Here is a 9,139-nt window from a genome sequence, read left to right on the forward strand (position 1 = left end):
AAAATTCCTCACGATTCCGACTTATGCGCGCCAAAAGACCCTCAGAGGCGACCACTCTATTGCGTTTATTCTCAGCTGAGAGCAAACGCGGCACCCATCTTGTCGATAGCTTTTTCATGCCTAATTTTTCATGAAGAATTGAAACAACTACACCTATAGATATCCTTGTGGCCTCAGCTAACTCACGCACTTTTAATCTTCTATCCTTCAACATCATATCGTGGATTTTATTGATGATTTTGGGAGTACTTGCTTCCACGGGCCTTCCTGAACGTGGTTCATCACTCATTGATGTACGACCACGCTTAAATTCATTTACCCAGTTATAAACCGTTGCTAAGGCAGGGGCAGATGTGCCATGAACTGAGTCCAATTAATTTTTTATCTCATTTGGAGTTAAACCCTTTAAATGAAAATGTTTGATTACCGCTCTGAACTCGTTTTTTTTCCATTTTTCTTAACGAACAATTTTTTTTCAGTTGGTTATAAAAACACGTAAACTCTGAAGATGTGGACTGTGACTGCACCATATATCTAGTCGGGAGTGGTGCTGACTGAAAACAGATGATTTGGAGCGATTCGCGCGCCATCTGTTGGCCATTCTAAGGACTTATTGAACTACCCTCGTAATTTTGAACTATTGCTACATTTGTTCATTTTAAAAATTTTAATTGATATATATATATATATATATATATACATTTTTTAGGAATACATGTCAATTATTCCAACCTAAAGTCTTCGTAATTTGTAACTATTTTTCACATTTATATTTATGTTTTTGTATAAAGGAGCCTCGGTGGCTCAGTTGGTTAGATGCTCGGAATTCACCTCAGAGGTTTTGTTATAATAATAATTATTATTATTATGACATATTATATTATTATGACGGAAACCGCAGCACGTAAAGTCCCATATACGCGTAATTTACATCATGTATGAAACTTAGCATGTAAAATACCTAGTAATTTACTGTAAAAAAAACTACGCAAAAACCTAGGGTATTTTACTTGCCCATCCCTTCCCACTGCAGAGCCGAGAATAGAGATTCGCAGTTACGCGTAAATGAAGGTTTTTTTACTTAAAATACCTAAGTGCTTTTTTTCGAAAGTTTGAAATATTTTCATTTTCTACTTTGCTTTTTAAGAATATTCTTAAATTTTTTAACAAATTAGTCTCTGATTTAATTGATTTTTTATTAGCAGAGAAGACAAAATGCTTTATTGCCTTATTCTAACTTCTCTATTTTGAGGAAAATTTGAAAAGAAATAAAAATTAATTTTTCTTTAGATGATCTGCATACATGTACTACTTACCTACATACATGACAAAGATTAAACGCCAAATATTCGAGAGACCATTTGCGCAGCCGATGGAATAAACATGGCGGACCATAGTACCTTCCTATTTAGAGCTCTAGTGTGTTCTGTTATCTATCTCTTTCACTCCTGTGAACTTTCTGCGTACAATCTGCTGATCTGTAATCCTGTGAAAGTGCCCTAAAAAGAGGTATATGCTAAGGAATATTACGTACCGAACCTTGATTCTCCGTGCATTGGTCCCACTGAGGGATGGGGAAGTAAAGTACCCTTGGTAATTTACATTGTCTTTTACGATAAATTACTAGGTATTTTACGTGCCTATTTTCTTAGGCTGTTTTCATGCCTCTGCAAGCAGGCAGCCTGCATGCAGAAAACCCATGAGAGTGAGAGAGATAAAGAATGGTCCATTTCTTTCACTCTTGTGGGTTTTCTGCAGGCAGGCTGCCTGCTTGCAGAGGCATGAAAGCACCCTTACACAATGTAAACTACGCGTATATGGAACTTTACGTTCTGAAGTGCCCGTTTCCCCCAAAAATAAAACATCTAAAACTTGTTTTCTATTGCAAACATCACTTGAAACAAATTTAAAAAACCACATAGGTACATAAGTTTATTATAATAAAGTTGTTTTATCAGCGTATGATTTATTAGGTACAATTTTTTGACAAAATTGAATATAAAAACATATGAACAGATTTTAAGGAATTAAATATTAAATTGATCAATATTTCATTATAATAATAATAACAACAACATATATATAACTGTGAAAAATAATGACAAATTAAGAAAGCTTAGGTTAGAATAATTCAGACATTCCTAAAAAATATAGTGAAATATATCAATTACAAATATTTAAATAAACAAATGCAACAATATTTAAAAATTATTCACATACCTGTGTCTCAGAAGGCGCTTACAAGCAACATTCGTTAATATTATGTTGCAAATAACATTGCGCTACATTTATGGAATGACGCTACATGGAATTTATGGAAGCCCGACGTGTTTTTGTGTTTGCTCTGCTTCAGTTCAGTTGACATTATTATTTTTTAATCAAAAATATTGGCACCGGAAAAAAAAATGTTACGAATGCCCGTACCATCATTTCAAAAAATTGATGTTATGCACAGTCGTAGAGGTTCGCCATCTTGACACGTAAGTATCTAGGTATTTTACCTGTTTTTTACGTTTTTCTGCTAGCTGACGGCCAGTCGACAGGCGTGTAAATATACCATCAGGCTGGCGTCCTTTTCATTTAAGAGCGGAAGCTTAGGCGCCGCCATGGCACTTAGCGGGCATTTGAAAATATCGTTCATATTTTTGGTAAAATGTACACTATCGTACGTAATTTTAATGTAAAAGTGAATGAAAATGATGTGCCAGGTGCTGAATTAATACATAAAAAGGTGGAAAAATACCATTTGCCAGTTAAAAAGGTGGTTAAAACACAGAAAACAATGTGCCAAAGGAAAAAAGCAGCAACTTATTGACCGGTATGTGGAATGCAGGTTATGTTTACACTGCGTATAGTGTAAGGTTTCAACGGTGAAAAAATAGTGGTTTGCATAAAAGTAAAATAATATTAATAATTACAAATTATAAAAAAGGTTGATAAAGCATTTTTAAAGAAATGCAGTTGAAAATGAATTGACATCTATCATTATAAATGGGTTGTCAGTTTTGAAATTCACCTAGCTTTCAAATTACTGAAATAAGTGCAAATGCGATTTTTTTAATTTGAACATTTCTCTCTGAAAATTCGTACGATAAAATAAATATGAATAGAAAATGGTGAGAAAAATGTTTGTAATAAATACGTGAAACTGAAGGAAGTGAAAATATTTTTTTTTGTAGTACTTTTTAAATCAGGGTGACCGCTTGACGGGGAAGGTAGGAATTATTTTTAACAGATGAGAAATGTGTCAGTAAATTCATTTTTTGACTGGAAATTTTACAAATTTTAAGGAAAAAATACATCTAATCACTTAAAATATTACAAATGTCGTATCACACGATAATTTACAATAAGCTCAATTAAGAATTTTTAGAAATGTTTATTATTATTATTGTAAAATACATAAAATTTAAAGCATGAATTTGAAATGTAAAGAATTTTAAAATGCAGGTTTGGAAGACTTGAAAGAATTAATAATCCACAGGGTTTGAATTTGAACATTTTTGATAAAAAACGTGTTGAGTTGAACAACTGTAAATAAATGTCAATAATTTCATGACTTTTCTTTTTTAATAAACTGCAGTTCGAGTATAAATAATCGAAAAATACTTCCTTTCGAAATACGATTTTAATCTCATGCTCGAAATTAAAGAAGGTACATGCAGATTTTAATTTTTAATATTGAACTGTTTGAATGAGAGAACGTTAGTATTTAAAGAAGTGTAAACATCTGATTAGACCTTCATAAACTATTTGTAATGAAAATAAGTTAAAATTAATAGAATGCAATGAGCAAATTTAAGTATCCTTGTTTACATCCTTCATGCTTGAAAAATACTCGCTCTCCGCGCACATAACCTCACCCACATATCACTTTTACTGCATTTCGCGCATTTTTTATTATGCTTTTTAAGTGAACCATCGGGAATGTCACCCTTTAGATATATAAAACAGGGTTTTAGAAATATAATAAAATAATAAGCACATTCAAAGTAGGACTTGGACCGACTGTCACTTTTGCACTTTCCAAAACAGCACCTCTGGTTCGCACCAACCTTTTTTATTTTCAATGGATTTTCTCCTGGTCTATTAGACATTTCTTTTTGGGAAGTTTTTCAACTTCCAATTGTTCGAAATAGTTTTTTCTGTCAATGTTTACTATTCCTACATAAGTTTCGGTCAAAATTAACCGGAACGCACATGGAAGTGCTCTATATCATGATCTAAGAATACACGGTCTAGCCACACGCAACTAAAAAAAAAGTTAACCAATAAGAAGCAACTCCACCACTTTTAACCATATTGGATAAGTGAGCGCGCGAGAATGAAGTATATTTGAAAAGAAGTGAAATAAAATCTTTTGAGTGAAGACCGAGACGCTAGTGGTTGCTATGGTAACCAAGATGGCTAAAAGTGGTGCAGTGCGAATGGGGACGAAATTGGGGGAGCTGATGGCTAGACCGTGTATTCTTAGATCATGCTATATATCTTTAGCGCTAGTGCAATGCCGTTTTCTTAAATAAAAAGGTCTATTGTACAATTGCGTTTCGTTTTGCGTAATGCGTCAATTCACTAGACATTTCAGACAATACTATTCTCCTAGTTATTTAGAGAAACACTGTGATTGGCTGAAATGTCTAGTGATTTGATGCATTACGCAAAACGCAATTCTGCAATGATGGGACGCCACCCTAAGAGTACACGGTTTAGCCATCAGCTCCCCCAGTTTCGTCGCCAGTCGCACTCCACCACACCCAGCCATCTTGGTTATCAGCGGCGTATCTGGGGAGAATAACGCCCAGGCAAGCATGGAAAATTGTACGCCCCTGTGCAAAACAACTTCACCAAAATATATTTGCCTCCACCACTAATTTTCCGTGTTTTTTTTTTTTAAGTAAGATAAGAATTTTGGTAGAATTTAAAACACATATCCTTTGAATATTTGAAAAATTATTAATGAAATTATCACCTGATAATCTCGTATCACACGCTTACCCGCGTTCTCACTATATGTTCATTCATTTATGTACATTTTTGTAAGCGAGGATCGTTTTTTTTTATTCATCAAAACATGTATATCATTGTATTGTATTGATATGTATATTATTTCAGTAGAATATATTATATTTTACAGGTTATGTAAACAATATTTCTCCGTATTTCTTCTACATTACAAGGATTGAAACTTATATATTTTTAAATATTTTACATTATCTATGACACAAACTGCATTATTTTGAAACGAATTTCATCGATTTAGAAATTATATAATACCTTTATATCTTAACAACTTTTACTTGATATCTTCGCTTATGCCATTTACTACGTTTCAATTAGATCATGAGACGAGCACTCTTGCAGCACAACCCATATAGTTTGCCAAGAGCCACTTGGAACGCTGTAAGCAACTCTCGGCACACCTTTGAGGCGCACTGATGGTAAACTTAGCTTGGACAAGAACCATTTAAAGTAAAAGTAAATTGCCAACATTTCATAACAAACGTAAAATATCCACGCTTTGTAAGACATGGTTATTTTAATGGATACCAGAGAGAAAATTAAATGTATAATTTATATTTCCGTTTCATATATTTTGTAATATTTTTAAAGTTATTTGATTATTTCCAAATATATCTTTGTTATTTCTCATATTTTGATATTCTTTTATAAGTAACAATTTATTTACTTCACCATATTATGTTTTTATTCCAACAGCTAAAACTTTTAGTGCAATATCTATACATTGTTCTTTAATATTATTGAGTGTTTATTTTTATATTTGTACAGTTTGCAATTTCTACAGATATTTTAGTCTATTCGACTAATGAATTTCCCGCATGAATTTTAAAATTTCTTAATTATTACGTTCCGATCACTGACAATAAGTGAATGGCAGAGTAATAATAAGTTCATAAATCTATAACTGCTCTCTGGGTAAAACCTGTATTTGGTGTTAGGATTTCTCTACTTTGAACCAGAAAACTTTGAACCCTCAGAGCAGAGGCTAATATATATATATAAATAAAAAAACATGGGTGAATTTATTTGACTAAGAGAACGATTTGGTGAACATGTCCGTTGAAATTTCTCAAATTTGATTTTTTTGGGCTCCAAATTAATTCAAACTTTTAACCCGATACTTCGAAATTTAAAATTCATTAATTTTCATGATATGCATGTCAAATTTCATGAATTAGGAAGATTTATAATTGAGAATTCTTTACTTTTAATTTTCAAAATCATCACAATTTATATGAATTTTTATTTTATTTTGTCATTTAATTAAAATTTTGTTAGATTTAAATTAATTAATTTATGTGTTATTTATTTTATTTATACATCATTTAAAATTCAAGAGTTTCTGATTGCAAATACACTAAATTAAAGAGTTTTAAATTGCAGATCGTTAAAATTAAACAATTTTCCATTGCAAGTCTTCAAAATTGAACTTTTCAAACAAAATTTCATCATATAGCTTTGAAATATAAATCTTGAAAACTAAAGAATTTGAAATTTCAAATCACGGCAGTACTCAGAGTACAGATATTTTTTACATTCTCATCAAAAAAGTTATTACATTTGTGTAAAATATTACGTCTGGTCACGAAATACTGGTTTTTACGAGTGTTTCTGCCTTTCCATATGCATGTTTGTTTGCAAGTATAATAACTTTTGAAAAAATAATCTATTATATTGGCCGTTGGCATACTCTTTAAGTGTCAGAAACTAAAGATCAAGTTCATTGGCTATTTTGGGTGAAATTTCAAAAAGTTAGAGAATTTTCAAAATTTATGAGACAATTTTTTTCAAGATTTAAAAATTCCATGTACGGGTATTCGTAATAATTGGAAATCCGAACAATTTACCTCATCGACTTCTTTTGATAAAAAGAATATTACCAGCCCTACAATATTATCATAACAACTTTTCAGATTGTTTTGAATAATCGAAAATTCAAATTTTGAAAGAACCAAAAATAATGAAAAATCATAAATTTAAGTTAGTGATCAAACTGTGCAAGATGCGGAAAAAAGAAGATAAATAAAAAATTGTGCACCTTGAAAAGATCCAAATGTTTTTTAACAATTACTTTTTGATACGAAGGGTAGTTTTTGTTTTATTCGTAAAAAAACAACATTAAAAAATATAAGATATAAGTCTTTGGACAAACGACATAAGCAATGAAAAAAATAAATAGATAAAAGTTGTTTACCTTAAAAAGAGCTAATGAATGTGTTATTAATCTAAAATGCTATTAACAATTTTCTGTGTTATTAATGTTACTAATATCGCAAGATTTCGGAAATCTGAACATTTTCTTCGAGACATTCGATAAGCACACAAAAGGAGAATACATGGATAAAGAATACATAATAAGGAGTAAATGAAAACAAATTCACGAATTGGATAATGTTTGGATGAAACCAGACATAATCAAGGATGTTCAGAAATCATGAATTAAAATTCACTTATAAAGCACCAAGGTTGAAAATGTCATTCTTTGACTATCGCAATTTTTTTACAATTATAAAATGTCATATAAATAAAAAGTTAAACCCTACGTACCAAACAAATAAGTAAGGAAAGAAGATAAACAAGGCAACCTCGCAATCCCTTTAATGCATGTTTGTTTTCTTTATTTTGCCCTTTGTTATTTCTCAATTTTTTAATTCATAAAAATATATTTGTCAATATTTTGGTGTTAATTTAACAAAGATTGTCCAAATGACAAAATTTAATTTAGATTGTGTCAAAATATAAATGCAATAACAAAATTATTATGAACTGAAAAAAATGTAAATTTCAAATTGGATAAGCACGAAATAACAATTTCTCTATAAGATTCAAAGCTAAACTTCAAATGCAAACGCATTTTCTGGTAAAGTTTAGCTTTTCAATTTTCACAATAATCATCCTTGGGAAGGTAAATACAAAAAATAAATACGTTTCCGGTTGAAAACAAGATCCAGTAGTACAGCTTAAACTATTTAGAAATAATCTTTTTTGGGCAAAAATTATAAGCCCTTTTTATATATTATTTTATAAATAGCTGTTTCCTTTATCACGAAATCACAAACAAAAAGTCAGATTTTATAATTGTGTTTCTTTTCACTTCTTTCTACTCCAAAATAGTTATTAGATGGAAGAAAATTCAATATATAATAAAAACACTATAAATAGAAAATTTCATTCTACTTTTTCATGTTTGACCTAAAACTATTCAATTTTAAAGGCTATAAATTACTAATGTGAAAAATAAGTAAAATATTCTTATAAATTTTGATTTGAAACAGGTTGGAGCTAGAACTGGAATTGACGGGGATTTTGTGAGGCTAGGAAAAATAGGCAAATGGCAGTGAATTAATTTTTTGATAAGGATATTTATTACTTTTTAGAAAAGAAATTGGTCCAAGTTTGGTTTAAACAGTTTTTTTTAAATTCCTTAAATTGCTTTTTTTCTATTATATCATTCAGTTTACAGTACGTAATTCGAAAATCTTTCACTTCAGAATTTTCCGTTTAAGTTTTAAAATTTTAGCGTACATTTTTCAATTTCGAATTTTAGAATGCAGTTTTGAAGACCTGGAAAATTAAAAATTAGAAGCGTTTCAAATTTATAATTTTAGATAGAAATCGTTTTTAGTTTATCAACTGCGAAAATAAAGTATGATTCTGTTTTTAATTGAAGTGGACACCAAGGATTCACAAGTGAATCATAATTGATTTCACAACACGATTCGGAATTTGTTTAAAATTGAAGAATATTCCAATTTTAACGTTAAAAATTAAACTGTTTGAATTGGAAAGTCTTAGAAGTTAAACAAATGGAAACTCGCGATTAAAACTTTATAACCCATTTTCAATTCAAAATAAATTCAAAATAAATAAGCTGTATCAATTATAATAATTTAAAGTTTATTTTAAAATATACTTTATGGAACATGATATTTTTTATGAATGTGTCAGTGAAATTCTGTTCGTATAATATTGTTTATCCAATGCGAAACGTGATCTGGCTTGGAACTGTCGTCTTAAAATTTAAAAACCGAAAGAACAATTTCCCTATCACTTGGAATTATAATTATATTTTTATAAAAACGTTATTCTGGACAGTTTACAATATTATCGAATTTGAAAA

The sequence above is a fragment of the Belonocnema kinseyi genome, chromosome 10 (assembly GCF_010883055.1).
Source record: "Belonocnema kinseyi isolate 2016_QV_RU_SX_M_011 chromosome 10, B_treatae_v1, whole genome shotgun sequence".
NCBI lineage: Eukaryota > Metazoa > Arthropoda > Insecta > Hymenoptera > Cynipidae > Belonocnema > Belonocnema kinseyi.